A 14,945-nucleotide genomic window follows, 5' to 3' on the forward strand; every position below is an offset into this window, starting at 1 on the left:
ATTGATTTTTCTAAGATGCTCAAATTCTTTCCATATATCCTTCATTTGATCCTTAATCAGATCAATATCCCTCCTCATTAGACTTGGATTATCAAATACACTAGTCACATTCCCATGATCTTTAGTATCAAAGCTCTATCTCAGACTTTCCTCCCCTAGGTTCACATTAACATTGTTAGGATTATCTTCCATGTTAAAATCTGCATCCCCTTTGTGAATCTTTTTCTTACCCTTAATATCCATATCCCCCATATAGGATAGATTTTTTGCATATAATTTTTCCCTCTTACCCTTCTTACTTTTTTTCTCCACAATCTCCTCATCAGAGCCCAAGTCATTATCATAATCCACCTCATTATTGTTCTTCTTCCTTTTTTTAGAAGATGAGCCACAAGTGGAAGAGATCTTCCTCTTGTTTTCCACTGAATGATACACCATCTCATCCATCTCACCATCATAGTCCTTATTAGAATCACTCCCTTCCATATCATAATCCTCCAAAGTCTTCCTTCTCATACGAGGCTTTTTCATTTTCTTCATTTTCAACAGATTCATTATCAAAGCCATAAGTCCTTCATGACAAGCATTGTCCCCATCTGGGTCATTTTGCAAACTCAAAATAGTGATATCCAAATATTACATGAGGTAGAAATGGAAATCAACCCTAACCCCATGCCTAAAATGGTTCACTGGCATGAAATGATGACAATAGATTTTGGAATAGTGCCCATCCAGGGTAAGATACTCAATCAAAACAGAAAACAAAAATCTCCAAGGTATAGAAATTCTTTTAGGGATAAAGTAGGAGTATTTATTTTAACCAACCTTTTTATTTCTTGGTCTGATTCCATAAAAACATCAACAACTTTGTTAAAAACCTTTCTATCTCTAAAAAAGTTGATCCCCTCCATATCCAAACCTATAGCTTCAACAATAACATCCTTCATGACCTCCATATGTTGATTCCCCACAAGAAGACTACCATTCTTCCAAGTTTCAATGAATTGTCTAGTGATGGAAGGATTACTTACCTTAAGCTTCTCTAGGTAGCTTTTAATCCTACCTCTTTCTAGAATACTCCAAACCTCAGGTTTTCATTTCCACTTTGAGAAATTTATAGGCTCACATCTCCTCTTCTTGCCACCCATATCGCTGTTCCTATTGAAAATACCACTCTTGTACAAAAAACCAATGGCATTCATAGTCTTGGCCTTGAAGAGAAAGCTACCTCTTTTGTTATCCAAAAAGAGTTTGTGTGGCACAAAGTGACTGATCACATCATCATTTTACCCCATAAAGAAATGTCATTTCCAACTCACCTCATTATTATACCCCAAAGTGAAATTAATCATAGTTAAAAATATATATATTTATTTCCAATCTAGTCGTACTTCATCACAAATGAGCTTTCAATAGGAATGTCATTACCATTATGCCAAACAATCTTCATGTGATTTTTGTAGGCCACGCTAGCAGCCCAATTAGTCACCATATTAGCTTCTTTAAAATTATGGGTAATAACAAACACATCAAATGAGTTAATCATATTCATTACTTTGAAAATAATATTATGAATAGTCCAAAAAGGGGTAGTGACCTTATTAAGGCAGTTGATAATGTTTAAAGAGTCTCCTTCAAGTCAAATTTTTATCAGATTCTTTCTCTTAGCAAATGAGAGACCATGTAGATCTATACTAGCGTACGCAACATGATTAGATTTATTACCTATAGGGATCACCATATCCCTATTAGAATAACCATTTTCATCTTTGATAATGATACCACATCTTGCAATCCCAGGGTTTTTCTTTGACACACCATCAAAATTGGTTTTATACCATCCCTTAGGAGGATAATCCCATCTAGCATTGCTTCTAAAGTTGTTCTACAAGAGAGGATGATGAAATCCATCCATCTTCTAGTTCTTAATGATTTTAGTCTCCCATTCACCTTTAGGCTCTTGATCTTTACCACTAATCCTAACATTCTCTATCACCACCCTCCTAATCTTGTAAAAGACTAGGTTAGATTTTGACTCCTTACCTCTAAAAACTCTATCATTCCTTTCTTTCCAAACTACCTAACACAAATGAGGTAGGACAAATTTTGAAATATTGATGATCAAAATTTTGTGAGAAGGAAGCTTCCAAGAAGTAAAAGAAGATCGAATATTGTTATGAAAAACACACTCAATACCCATTAGTCTAAGAAACTTATCCCATAACTTTTTGACATACAAAAAATGTAAAATCTTATGAAACATAGATTCCTCTTCTTCCTTGCAAAGGTAGAATTTGTTGGCAAGACATAACCCTTTTTTTTTAAATTTTCCTTGTTGAGAGAATTTTACCCTGCACCAAAATCCAAAAAAAGATATTAACTTTAGGGGTCATGCCCCTGATCTAGGTTTTACCCAGCAAGGTTCATGAAAATATTCAAAATTTTGAACATGAAGAGATAAAACCAAGAACAATCCATTGGGGTTAAGCTTCCAAATGAGAGAATCCTCTTCTTCAATTAAAATGAAAACATTCAACATTTTGTTCAAATCCTTGAGAGATAAGTCCACTCTAGAAAAGTCCACCCATTTAAACCATCTTCACAATAATTAGCAACAAAGCCATCTTGCAGTACATCATATAGTCATTCCACTGTGGGTCATTACTAGGACGGTGATCCACCACCCAGATATATCCCAAAAAAGGACATTCTCCCCATTGCCCACTTTCCATCTCACCCCCTTATTAATCATTTGTTTGTTTTTTTGGGCATTTTTCCAAATAAGGGACCCACCTTGAATATTGTCATTGTTAAGAAAATGGAAAATACTCCTATTATCCATGTTATATTTGTTAATACAAATATTCTTCCATTCTCTATCATTATTAAAAAAAAATCTCCAAAAACATTTAGTCAGCAAATAATCATTCATATATTACTAATTCTTCTCAGCCCCAAGCCCCCTTTTCTAATAGGCTTGTAAATACTTCTCCTAGGCTATGAGAGCCAATATTTTCTTGTTTTCCATGCATGTCCATAGGAAATTCTTTTGTATTCTCTCAATAATATCAACATATCTCATAGGAATCTTAAGCACACTGAAAGCATACATAGGGATATTTTGAATAGTATTTTTTCAACACAATAATCTTACCAGCCTAGCTTAGGAGAGATCCTTTCCAAACTATAAGCTTTTTATAAATTTTACCTATTAAAGATCTCCAAAATGAGTCAGGGAGATCAAGGCAAAGGGGAAGACCACAATAAGACCTTGGGAGACTACCAACCTCATAGCCCATGATTCTCTCAATCTTTGCTTTCCTATTCTCATTAAAATTTATGAAATAGATAGAGCTTTTAAGCCAATTAATAAGTTGACCAGTAGTAGCCCTATCATTATCAAGAGCCTTTCTAATATTTCTAGCATTTTTCATCATAGCTTCTCACATCATAGTAGAATCATCCACAAATTGCTCATGGGAATAGATTTGATCCTTAGATGATAGCCTAAGACTAACAAATTCACTTTTCTAAACCATTTTATCAATGAATATACCAAAGCATTCTGCCATTAAGATAAAAAATAATAGGGGATAAAGGGTCACCTCATCTTAATCCACACAAAGCTCAAAAAAAGGGGTTGGGGACCCATTAACCAACACTGAGAAAGTACCAGAAGAAACCAAAATATGAATGACATCCAAGAATCTATTATTGAAACCAAATTCTTTAGATCCCAAAAAAATCCCAATCCACCCTATCATAGGCTCTAGATAAGTCTAATTTTAGTAGGAGCCATTCATTGTTAGATTTCATCAAAGAGTGGATTATCTCTTGAACAAAAATAATAGAATCCAAGATTTTTCTTCTCGGCACAAAGCTATTCTACAATCTTGAGATCAAAAAAGGGAAAAGAGTCAAAATCTTTAAAGTAAGATCTTTAGAAGTAATCTTATAAAAAGAGTTACAAAGATTGATAGGTTTGAACTAATCTAAACTATTAGTCCCCTACTTTTTGGGTATTAGAGAAATGAAAGTGTCATTCAACTCTTTCAAAATTTTGCTAGACCCAAAAAATCCTTAACTCCATTAATAACATCTTCCTAAATGATATGCCAAAAGGTGTGAAAGAAGAGAAAGGGAAAACCATCTAGGTTTAGTGCTTTGTCCCCCTCAAAAGAAAAGAGAACCTTCCAAATTTCCTCCTTGGAAGGAATAGTAGTAAGAGCTCTATTCTAGTCTCCATTCATCATGTTAAGAATATAGTCCAAGAAATATTTTTGCTTAACCTTATCAAGATGGATATCCTTTTTCAGTAACTAACTAAAATACCTAATAGATCCATCTATGAAGTCTTCTTCTTCCTTAGTAATAACCTCATCCACCTTCAGTCTAGAAATTTTGTTAGCCATTCTATGTTTCATAGTAGTCATGTGAAAGTACTTCATATTTCTATGCCCTTCTTTCAAAAAAATTATATGTAGAAATTTATAATTTCTTAGTAGAAATTATATTATTGTTTCCCAATTCTTTTCCTATTTACAATTATTATATCCAAATCACCTATGCATTTTAGAAATTGAGATGTGATTATTGGCATATCTTGAGGGAAAGAGATAGTATGACTACTATATTTTAATTGTTGACCTCTTCCATAGGTGACCTAAAGTATTGGGCTTACTCTTGTAATCAAAATCTCTTCAATTTGGCTAAGAACTTTGAAGTATGCAAGTTTTTCTTCAAGGTCCATGTTATTCCATTTTGAGAACCGAAGTTCATTTTTTCTAGTTGTACATCTAGAACAATAATTTTCTCCATCAACCTAATTTCTCGTAATACCTAGGTACCTTTCCCTACAAATGGTGCATGTTGACATATATGCTATATTCTTTAACTTTGATTGGAAGTTATTTCTAGCTATATAGTAGTTCACACTGAATTGTGGTTCTCTTTCCACAAATTGAATTGGAGGTGATTGTTGTATTACGTCCTATAGTGGAGTTGCATATGTGATAGAGTGGATGATATTCTCACTTGGTAATGCTAGGTTGGGTCATTGGGTTGGAGCATTGGATTATATGGTATATGCTATTAAGAGGCCTATGTTCTTAGGTTGTAATATCAAGGAACTTGAATATGTGGAATGTAAGCTTTGGTACTTTTCTCGATGTCTTTTATTGATAGTTTTAGCTCTTTCATGGTACCTTTTGCATTGCATCTCATTTTGTTGAGCCCTTTTTTGTTCATCCATGGCATTGTAGAATTAAATTTTATAAAATGTCTTTATGCCCCAATTTTCCCTCTAGCAGTTGTTTGCATTAGTAACATAAATTTTTGGTTGCCAACAATTAGAGAATGGTAAATGAGAGTATTCAAGGAATTGCAATAGAGGCAATCAATATCATTGAAACACAATGACTTACTTGTAGAAAAAGAGATATGCAATAAGTGCATAGTCAATAAAGATGTACTAACCAATGCAAAGAGATTTTCATCTGGTAAAATGATTGATATTAATAAAATTGGTCATGAATGAGATGGCCTTACTTGTAGAAAAGAGATATGGAATAAGTGAATAGTAAATAGGGATGTGGTAACTAATGTAGAGAGATTGTGTTGTGGTTAAAAGCTTGATATTAATAAAATTAGTCATGAATGAGATGGAAATGGTGGATTTGTGTTGTCATAATGGTGGCTTTAAACATAGATTATGAGATGCAAAGTATTAAATAATGTTCATAAGAAAATGTACAAGAAACCTAATGGTAAAAGAACCTAGGGTATTCCAAAGAGGTAATGTGGTTTGAATCTAGAGGTAGGATTTAATAATATAATTTGCAAATCGAAGTTATGTTTCTTTCTTTTTTAGATATATACTGTCATGCCCAAATTTTGAGGGAAAAACATACAACAATTTATTTTTATTTTTAAAAAATTAAATTAATTAATCCACTATGTTTAATACATGTTACCTTGAAATTTATGAAAGGTTTGACCAAGCATTAGAGTGAGAAGTGGTTTTCTTTTAGTAAAATGCAAATTTGACATTCCGACCATACTGTACAGGTTCGGGACACTCAAATCAAGGTGTTATACAAACATAGAGTTTGGGTTGACTAAACCCTAATTCTTGACTAAGTCAACTTTAATTTGAACCTTCCATTTAAATCATTTTATTTTAGTTCATAAAGTTTCATTTGTTCTATTAGGTTATCAAGTTATTTCATATTCATTTGTGTGTTGGTTCAATCTCTCAGGTGGAACAGTCTCATCATTTTAGAAAAATTCATCTAATTACCTTAATACTTTGTGTCCATTATTTAAATGAAATTTTAAACTAGTTAAAATCATTAATTAATTATTATTAAATAATTTACAATGTTCATTCCATCTTCAAACATAATCCAATTTACCAACTTAAGATGTCTAGTCAATTTCATCTTACAACCCCTTTTAAACATTACATGCACATTAACATGTCCTGATAACACCTTAAAATCAAAATATTAATAACAAAAAAATCATATCTAATTAATTATTTAATAAAATAATATAAATCTTAGGTTTATTCATTATTTTAAATCTAATTATACACATATTCATACATCGAAGGACATGGGTTACCTCTTGTTACTATAATGGTTAAAACTCCAATACTAATTCTATAGACTAATGTTCATAATACCTTTTACCAACTTTATTAAATTTAATATTTTCAATCATAAAAATGAAAATCAAATTTCAAATGCCTATTGAATTTAAAACTAAATGCTAACATATAACTTCTAAACATAAAATAATTACTAACACTTATATTTAAATACTAAACTTATAGAGCATAACTTATAATCAAACACTTACTTTATATATGTAATAGTAATAAATCCACCTTTGTTTGAGATAATATCTTACATTTTAATGAATTCCTACTTTAACTTTATTACTCTCCTTTTTAAACATTTAACATCTAGCTTATTCTAACACTAAACTTTAACAACTCACTTCCACTTGTTAACTAAAAACTAATTATAATCCAATACTAATACTAACATTAAAACTTAAAAACATATCCTAAACCTTAACTAACCTTTACTAACACCTCACAACTACTAACTTTTAACTAATATAAAACAATTCCTAACTTGACTTACTATTCTAACCCCCTACCTTCTAACTAACCCCACCAACCTTCTAACACTTTAACATTTTACCTAACCCCAAAGACATGGGTGCTTCCCCATGCCTCCACACTCTTCCCAAGGGTTGAAAAATGTAGCAACATGATCTCCTAAGTGTTTTGAGTGCCCAAGTCAAGTGGAGGTAAAAAGAGTTTCAAAAAAGGTGCTTTTCATTGCTCTTAAATACATGCTAGACTTCAATGATTCCCATTTTCTTCTAGCTTGGCCTACTTGTCATGTCAAGTCTGACATAGGGCCATGTCAGAGGTACTTTTTCTGATCTTGGAGGCTTTCTCAACTCCTGGCATAGGAGGGAAGAGAATTAGGAGTTAAGATTTAAACTTTTCTAGGTGTGGGTAAAGGTAAGAGTCATAGGATATCTTAGATATTTTTCTTTTATTGTACTTATTTATTTTAATATTGATTAAATTTAAATAAAGGTTTTACAAAAGGGATTTTATTGAGAATATGCTATATTGCAAAAAAAAAAATTAAACTTTTCGTCATACAAAAGGCAGAGAGCCTTTTGGGTCTAAGAATGAACAATTTTCTCAAGACCCATTTTTTCTCAATGTCTCTCTTTTGTTTTAAGTGATGGGATTTTCAAATTTATTTATATAACCAAGGGGGATATATTTTTATTAAAAAATTAATTATAACATAGAGTTTAAATGTCTTGTTAATACAATAACATAGGATTATTTTCCCTTCTAAATCAAATACGAAAATATGAAAGGATATTTAATTCATGTAGTTTTAAATTTACTTGATGCAATTCGAATTCAAATTGTATAACTTATATCGATCATCATTTTATCTAATTAATACTAATCAAATGAATATGATTTCAAAACATAAAAATGATGCAGAAAGAGTGAAACATCATGTTATCCATTTTTCAATACACACATACAGAAAATTGAATTACAAGGGAAAAATCATAAGCGAGAATACTACTCAATTTTATTTTATTTTCTATTAAACCACGTGGTTCAAGGCTCAGTCAGGAAAGAACTAGTAAGAAAACCCAACATCCTTTCCACTTCAACAATAACTTCAAAATACATTTTTACACAGGATTTCAATCCTGAACATAACTAAATTTTAACAATCAATTTAAATTTTCTTCTTGGCCTTTAACAAGGGATCCATTTCATTTTCTACAAAGCATCATAGAGATCATGGAGAGAATGAAAATTGACAAGGTAACAAACAAACAAATCATGAAGACCAATCAAACATTCACTCCCATTTCGGGTTTGCACAATAGGTTCGATATTGAACCAGACTAGGGAAAAGGTGGATTTTTCCAATAGGAGACGTCGACCGCAACACCATAACATATGCCCAATCGGGGATAAAATCTCAAGAACTTCCATTCTTCCACAAATGCCCTTCTGAGGCTAATATCACAAGGATTTCCATTCTTACATTCCAAAACTCATACATGGTTTGTGTTGACGAGTAGGGGCCCATAATACCCTAGCCTTTCTCCTCTTCTCATCCTAAGAAGAGACTCTACACTGTTGGAGTCCAACTAAAGCCCTTCTCTCGTACATGGCCACTTCTTCCCTATCCGAGGGTGAGTAATGCCAACACAACCCATACAATCCCTTCAAAATTCAAAGCAAAACACAAAGAAAAGACATTCAAGAAAACCTATTTCAATAGTTTCCAAAACAAACTTAACACACATACAACATACACTTGCAAACACAATATCTTAAGCATGAACGAAACATAAACAACATGAGGTGAAGTATTCCTACCTTCAAATTTGAGTTATGGAAAATGAACAAGTTTTAGAAGAGCATTCCCTTCCTTCTCCTTCTCCTTCAATTTTGGATTTCTCTCTAAAACTAGAGGTTGGTTGAACACTCTAAACCCTCTAAAAAATGCCTCTAAATAAGATCAAAACTCAACTACCTCTAAAATGCAATAACTCCCTCCACTTGCCTAAAGTTCTAGAGGCTTCTAACTCAACTAAACCTAAGGCTAACCTCAAGGTGGAGTTAAAGTCATTCAACCCATGGTGAAAATATTCAATTTTCGCACTAAAGCAAAAATGAACTTTTTGAATGACCATAAAAGTCAACAAAAGGGGCTAAGGGGGTGAAAAATATCCCCAACCCATACCCATACACCTTGGGTACTTAGATTTCATGATTTTAGGCCTTTAGGATTAATTAGGGACCTATCCAAAAGATAAGAATATTTTAGGACTTACTAACAACCTTAAAAAAGAAAATTACTCACTAATTAGCAAAAAGGTCACTAACCTAGTCCGACTTAGATCTTTAGGTTACTCGGTTAACTTAATTATCATGCTGGAATGCATGTACAATTCTCAAGTGTCAAGCGACACCATAAAAATATTGTTACAAACATTACATTTAATGATTACAATATGATACATTCATTCAATCCACGATACAAATAAAACATGAACAACCGAGTTTGCATCTTTCATCAGATTCAACCCTAGTTTCCACAATTGGTATATAGGGTTCAGTTTCATTTTTATGTTAGATTTCCTGACTAAAATATTCTGCACACTCATTGCACACATCAGTAGCTCAAGAAAATCACATGCATGTATTCAAAACTTATCTGGATAGTCACATAAATCTTTCATTTAAATAATCCCTTTTCTAATTTTGGCACACACACATTTAGTCATCAGTAATTATATAATCAATATAACATAACTTTGTTCATTAATTCAAATTTAAAATTTTAGTATAATCATCGTTAGGCATGCATATACCTAAACATCATAACATTACCAATAGGGCATACTATACCATCTAAATTGCATATAACTTAATCATCATGGTATCAAAATCAACATCCTCATTAACAAGTGAAAACACTTCGTACCATCGTTAGTAAAAATTAATGTTTTAAATAGTCGAGGTGATATAGTAATTCTTGAATCACTAAGTATCTAAAACATGAATGAATCAACTAATCTTGGTTTCTTTAGGACATTCACAACATAAAAAATTACTTCATTTTCGATACAATCTCCTATAACAATTTTAACAGAGGATTCATATTTGATAAGTACATACGAGGAGGGTCCTTACATATACATTTTATTTTCATTTATGCACGAGATGAATACGTAAATTAATGAATAGGTAAATTTTAAAATCAAATAAGATTGGGATAAATCATATCTACCTTTCATATCTAGGTGATTCATATCAACCTATTATGCCTAGTTATTTTTAATGTGTGGGTACTTTTTACGGATGTTTAGCAAATGTCTCAATATAATCAAATATAATTGTAAATCACTAGTAAAGACCATATGTACTAAGAGTTTAAAAAAATGAAGATATGTAGCCTCTGAATTTCTTAATATTCATGTTTCATCTAACATTCTTGTAGAGTAATATTAAAAGAATTTGGAAGAACAAAAGTATCTCTAAATCCAATTTATAGACTACATACCTACAATTCTCAACGCAAAAATGATAAGTGATAAAGGTTCACAACTCCTCAACTGACATGATCAAATTCACATGTCTCTATAATAATGAAAAAATAGAAGAAAAAAAAATTAATATGATTCAGTGATAAGAAAAGTACAACCTTTTTAAAGGCCTAAATTAGAATTTCCTAGAGAATAACATTTCCTTATTTTCCTATTAAATTGTAGTCAAACATAAGAAACCTCAACTTCATGTCAATATCCACAACCACCACCTACAAACATTAAAACCTCACTGGCTACAATTTATTTTTGAAGCAAAGCTTCCCAATTACATCAAACAAAGATCAAATGAGTCAATACCAGGAATGTTATAACCATTCCTAGAATTGAACTATTGAACTCCTATAATTGAATTGTTAAATATAGATAGATTGGTAATTGGGTGTAACTGGTCAATATAAATTGTAAATCATATTTTTCTCCATGTAAGAATATTATTCACTTTTCATTATGAACTATGTCCATCATTTAAATGTGGAAATTCTATAAGTCCAAGATGCATTCTTGACATGATGACCCCAGTTAGGGGCTGATTTTTTAGAGTTTATGTAAACAACATATATTGAGTTGGGTTATAAATTAGTCTGGGCCATAGTACGTGAGATCCTAGATTTCTCTCCATGACATATTTGGTATTGACATGTATTGAATATTATATTTTTTTAATTTAACATCAAATTTACCTACCACTCTATTCTTTCATAAAAAAATATTGTTCTTTCATATTGCTATTAAAAGATTTATCCTATATATCTATTAGCAACATGTGAGCACATTCATGCTCTATATCTGTCAGCAACATGTGAGCATATATTTCAAGGTTAAGGAATTTTTATTCAAGATTCATGCTATATATCTGTTAGCAATATGTGAGTATATATTTCAAAATTTAAGGATTTTTTCTTTTCTTTTCCTTTTCTAGTGTAATGATTAGTGTTGAGGAAAAGGTGAAATAAGTGTCAAGAAAATCTTTATGTCTCTAAGCTAATATATTTAAATTAAATTTGTACATACCTTGATTTCTCAATGACCTAAAATATAAATTTAGATGGGTCTCAATGTGGTGCATTTAAGTTTGTACAGTGGGAAAGAAAGGTTTTCAAAGAAAAATATATGATAAATGTGATTTTACCAGTATGAGATTAGTTGTAGATGTGAGAACCCAAATGGAGTTGTAGATAATGTCACATTTTCAACACAAAAAATGATAACATCTATTTCTAACCTAAAGCAATAGAAAATCTCTGATTACTCTAATGAATAATAAGTATAAGTACCTACCAAACTTTTGTTATTGTGTATAATTTAATTCAACACAGAAAAGGACCTACATTTTTGAGTCAAAGAAAAAGATATGTTAGCAATATAGGAGATCAAAGAAGAAGGAAAAAAAAAGGTAAAGGAAACAAGTTTAGGTAGAGCACAAGAAGTTATGCAAGTTGGGAAAATTTACAAGTCTTGCCGCTGAAACATACCAAAACCTTTGAATTGTAGTCAAACAGATGAAATGTGTACAAGCCTAGTGAAAATAAAGTTTTATAAAAAAGGGGCCAAAATCTCTAAGCATAAACAAAGCCTTAAAAAGTTATCTTGTGATTAGAGGGTCTAAACTACAAAAGGTTTAAAAAATACAACAACATTCAAAGAAAAAAATAACCTCATAAAAATTAAGACATTCAAACAAAAAAGTAACTTGACAAAATTAGAAAATGAAAAATCCACAAAATGATCCTTTAATTATAAATAACATTGTGTTATTCAAACACAACCAATTTGTAGAGGTGACACCTGATGGCTAGCTATTAATAGTATGAAAATAGTAGAATACTTGGCATCATGCTCTCTCCGCTTCCATCGTGCCCTCCAATTGAGGCTAAGTTCATAATCTTGAGAATATTGTAAAGTGCTTTCACTATTTGTGACTACTAAGCATAAGCATCACTAGGCTACTACAATCATCTATTCAACTATGATGCAACAAGAAGAAAGAGACTAATGATATTTAATCTGTAATAATTTCCATCCAATAGTAACACAAAGCTTCTTAAGTAACATATAAACTTTGGAAGAGGTGGTGGTTCTAAGTTAGTATCAAGGAAAATAACATGATGTTTCTACAACCTAATTCAAAATATCACTCTAGATGCACAAGCTATGCAAAGGCGATAAACATCAAATGGTTTGGACTAAATGGGCATGCCTAAATTTTAGAGAAGGTGTATGAACATGCAAACTCTAATTGACTTTACAATAACTGACCATCAGCAAAAACAATATGCAAGTCTAGTATCTTATACAAATATTAATACATCAATGAAATATGAAGTTATATAGAACTTGAAACGGTTGACATTAATACAAATGGTGTGTATTGTGGAGGCATATAACTAACAAATCCTCCTACTTGGAAGAATTCTATACAAATTGGCATACCAAGATATTAGTATCATATTGTATGAAACATAATTAACTATCAAGACAAGGAATGATCAACATGTATAATATTTGAAGGCAATCAATTAACACAACATGTTTTCCAATGATAATGTAGCAAATAGAGGAATCTAAAGTATATGTTTTGACTTGAATAACCATGAACAACAAATACTATATCACATATTTACAATAGGTGAGAATCACAATAGTCATAACTATTAGTTTAGATAAGGGAAACAAGAACCACTATTGCACATATTTAGGATAGGTCAAAATTAGAGCAGTCATAACTACTAGTTTAGATAAGGGAATTAATCATTTAGAACATCAACTGTAAAAGTATGCAATGCTATCATAAAGAATCAGTTCACATCAATGGATAAAAAATATTAAATAAATGGAACCTTGATTGAATTTTTTTTTTGAAAAAGGTATGAGCAATTGAAAGGTTGTATAGGCCAACCAACATATCATACTCATGAGTACTTATGATGAAAGCATATTTAGAACCTCTAGTTGTATGATAGAAAATGTTATCTTGGCTTGTTTAGGTGACTTAGGGAAATAAAAGAATATAGAAACCACCACATGCTCAACCAATGAATAGGTAAAAATACCAACTTAAATCCTTAATACAACTATGAACAATAATTTGAAGTAATTTTCCATTTTGTGGAAAACATGGATTTGGTAACCAAAATATGGCACATACTTCCCAAGTAAATGAGTGAGCCCCAATCAATATATCGATTATTTTACAATGCAACAACAAAATTTCAAGGACAAGTTTTGCAAAAGAAAGAACCTTATTAAACTATAAACTAATAGAAATAAGAAATCACCTCAAAAGCTTATTACACAATGAGTCATGAAAAGGATATCATTTTGTAGAGTAGTTGTAGACACTATGATAAAAGATCTTATTGAGAATGGTATCATGTATGATTTCTCAATATTAGCAATATGAAGATGAGCATGGTGAAATGATAACCATGTACAAATATTTTTGGCACTAAAAGAGCCATAAAGAATATAGGGAAACATTAATTTTAAAAATAAAAGATGATTAAATAGTCATAGTTCTTTCTATTTTAATTGGGAGATACACATACATGTATCAAGAGTGAAACATATATGGTACTGATTTACATTAAAAAAAGAGTTTTTTTTGTCTAAATACAACCTTTTCTATGTTATTACTATGGAGAATGTAAATGTATCAGAAGTGAAACAAATATGATAGCAATTTACATAAGAAAAAAAGCACAATTTAGGAGCTTGCTATTGTACTATGTACATGGGATAGTAGATAATGTTCTATTTTTCAAATGTACTTTCTACATACTTGTAGTGGTGTTCTCTCAAGATACAGACAAATTATTCAAATTATTCTAAAGGCTTCTATAATGATGCTCTATATGTCTTCTCTTTCAAATGTTGAACCCTTGAATTTGAGGTTGGATAGAAATTTTCCAATTCTCACTTCATCCAATATTGGTTTCTCACCATCAAGTTTTGCAAGTAGTAGTTGGAGATCCTCTGTAGATACACCCATCAAGGAATTTCTTGGTCCTTCAAAAGTTAAAAAATTTTCAACTTCACCTATTTCATTTTCCAAGTCCATGTTTAGCATGTAGCTAAAATCATAGTGTGATATATTGGCATGACATTTTGGGCATTGAAATGTAGTTGGAGAGGTTTGGGTTTTCTTTAAAACAATTTTTATTGTCTACCACTTGAGGGCATGAGAGGTAGTATAAGTTATCTAGATCAAGTTTAGTGACAATGGTTTTGAAACATGTAGTTATGATTTGGGAAAGGGCTTTATT

The sequence above is a fragment of the Cupressus sempervirens genome, chromosome 8, assembly GCF_028749045.1.
Source record: "Cupressus sempervirens isolate cs-2001-9-10 chromosome 8, ASM2874904v1, whole genome shotgun sequence".
NCBI lineage: Eukaryota > Viridiplantae > Streptophyta > Pinopsida > Cupressales > Cupressaceae > Cupressus > Cupressus sempervirens.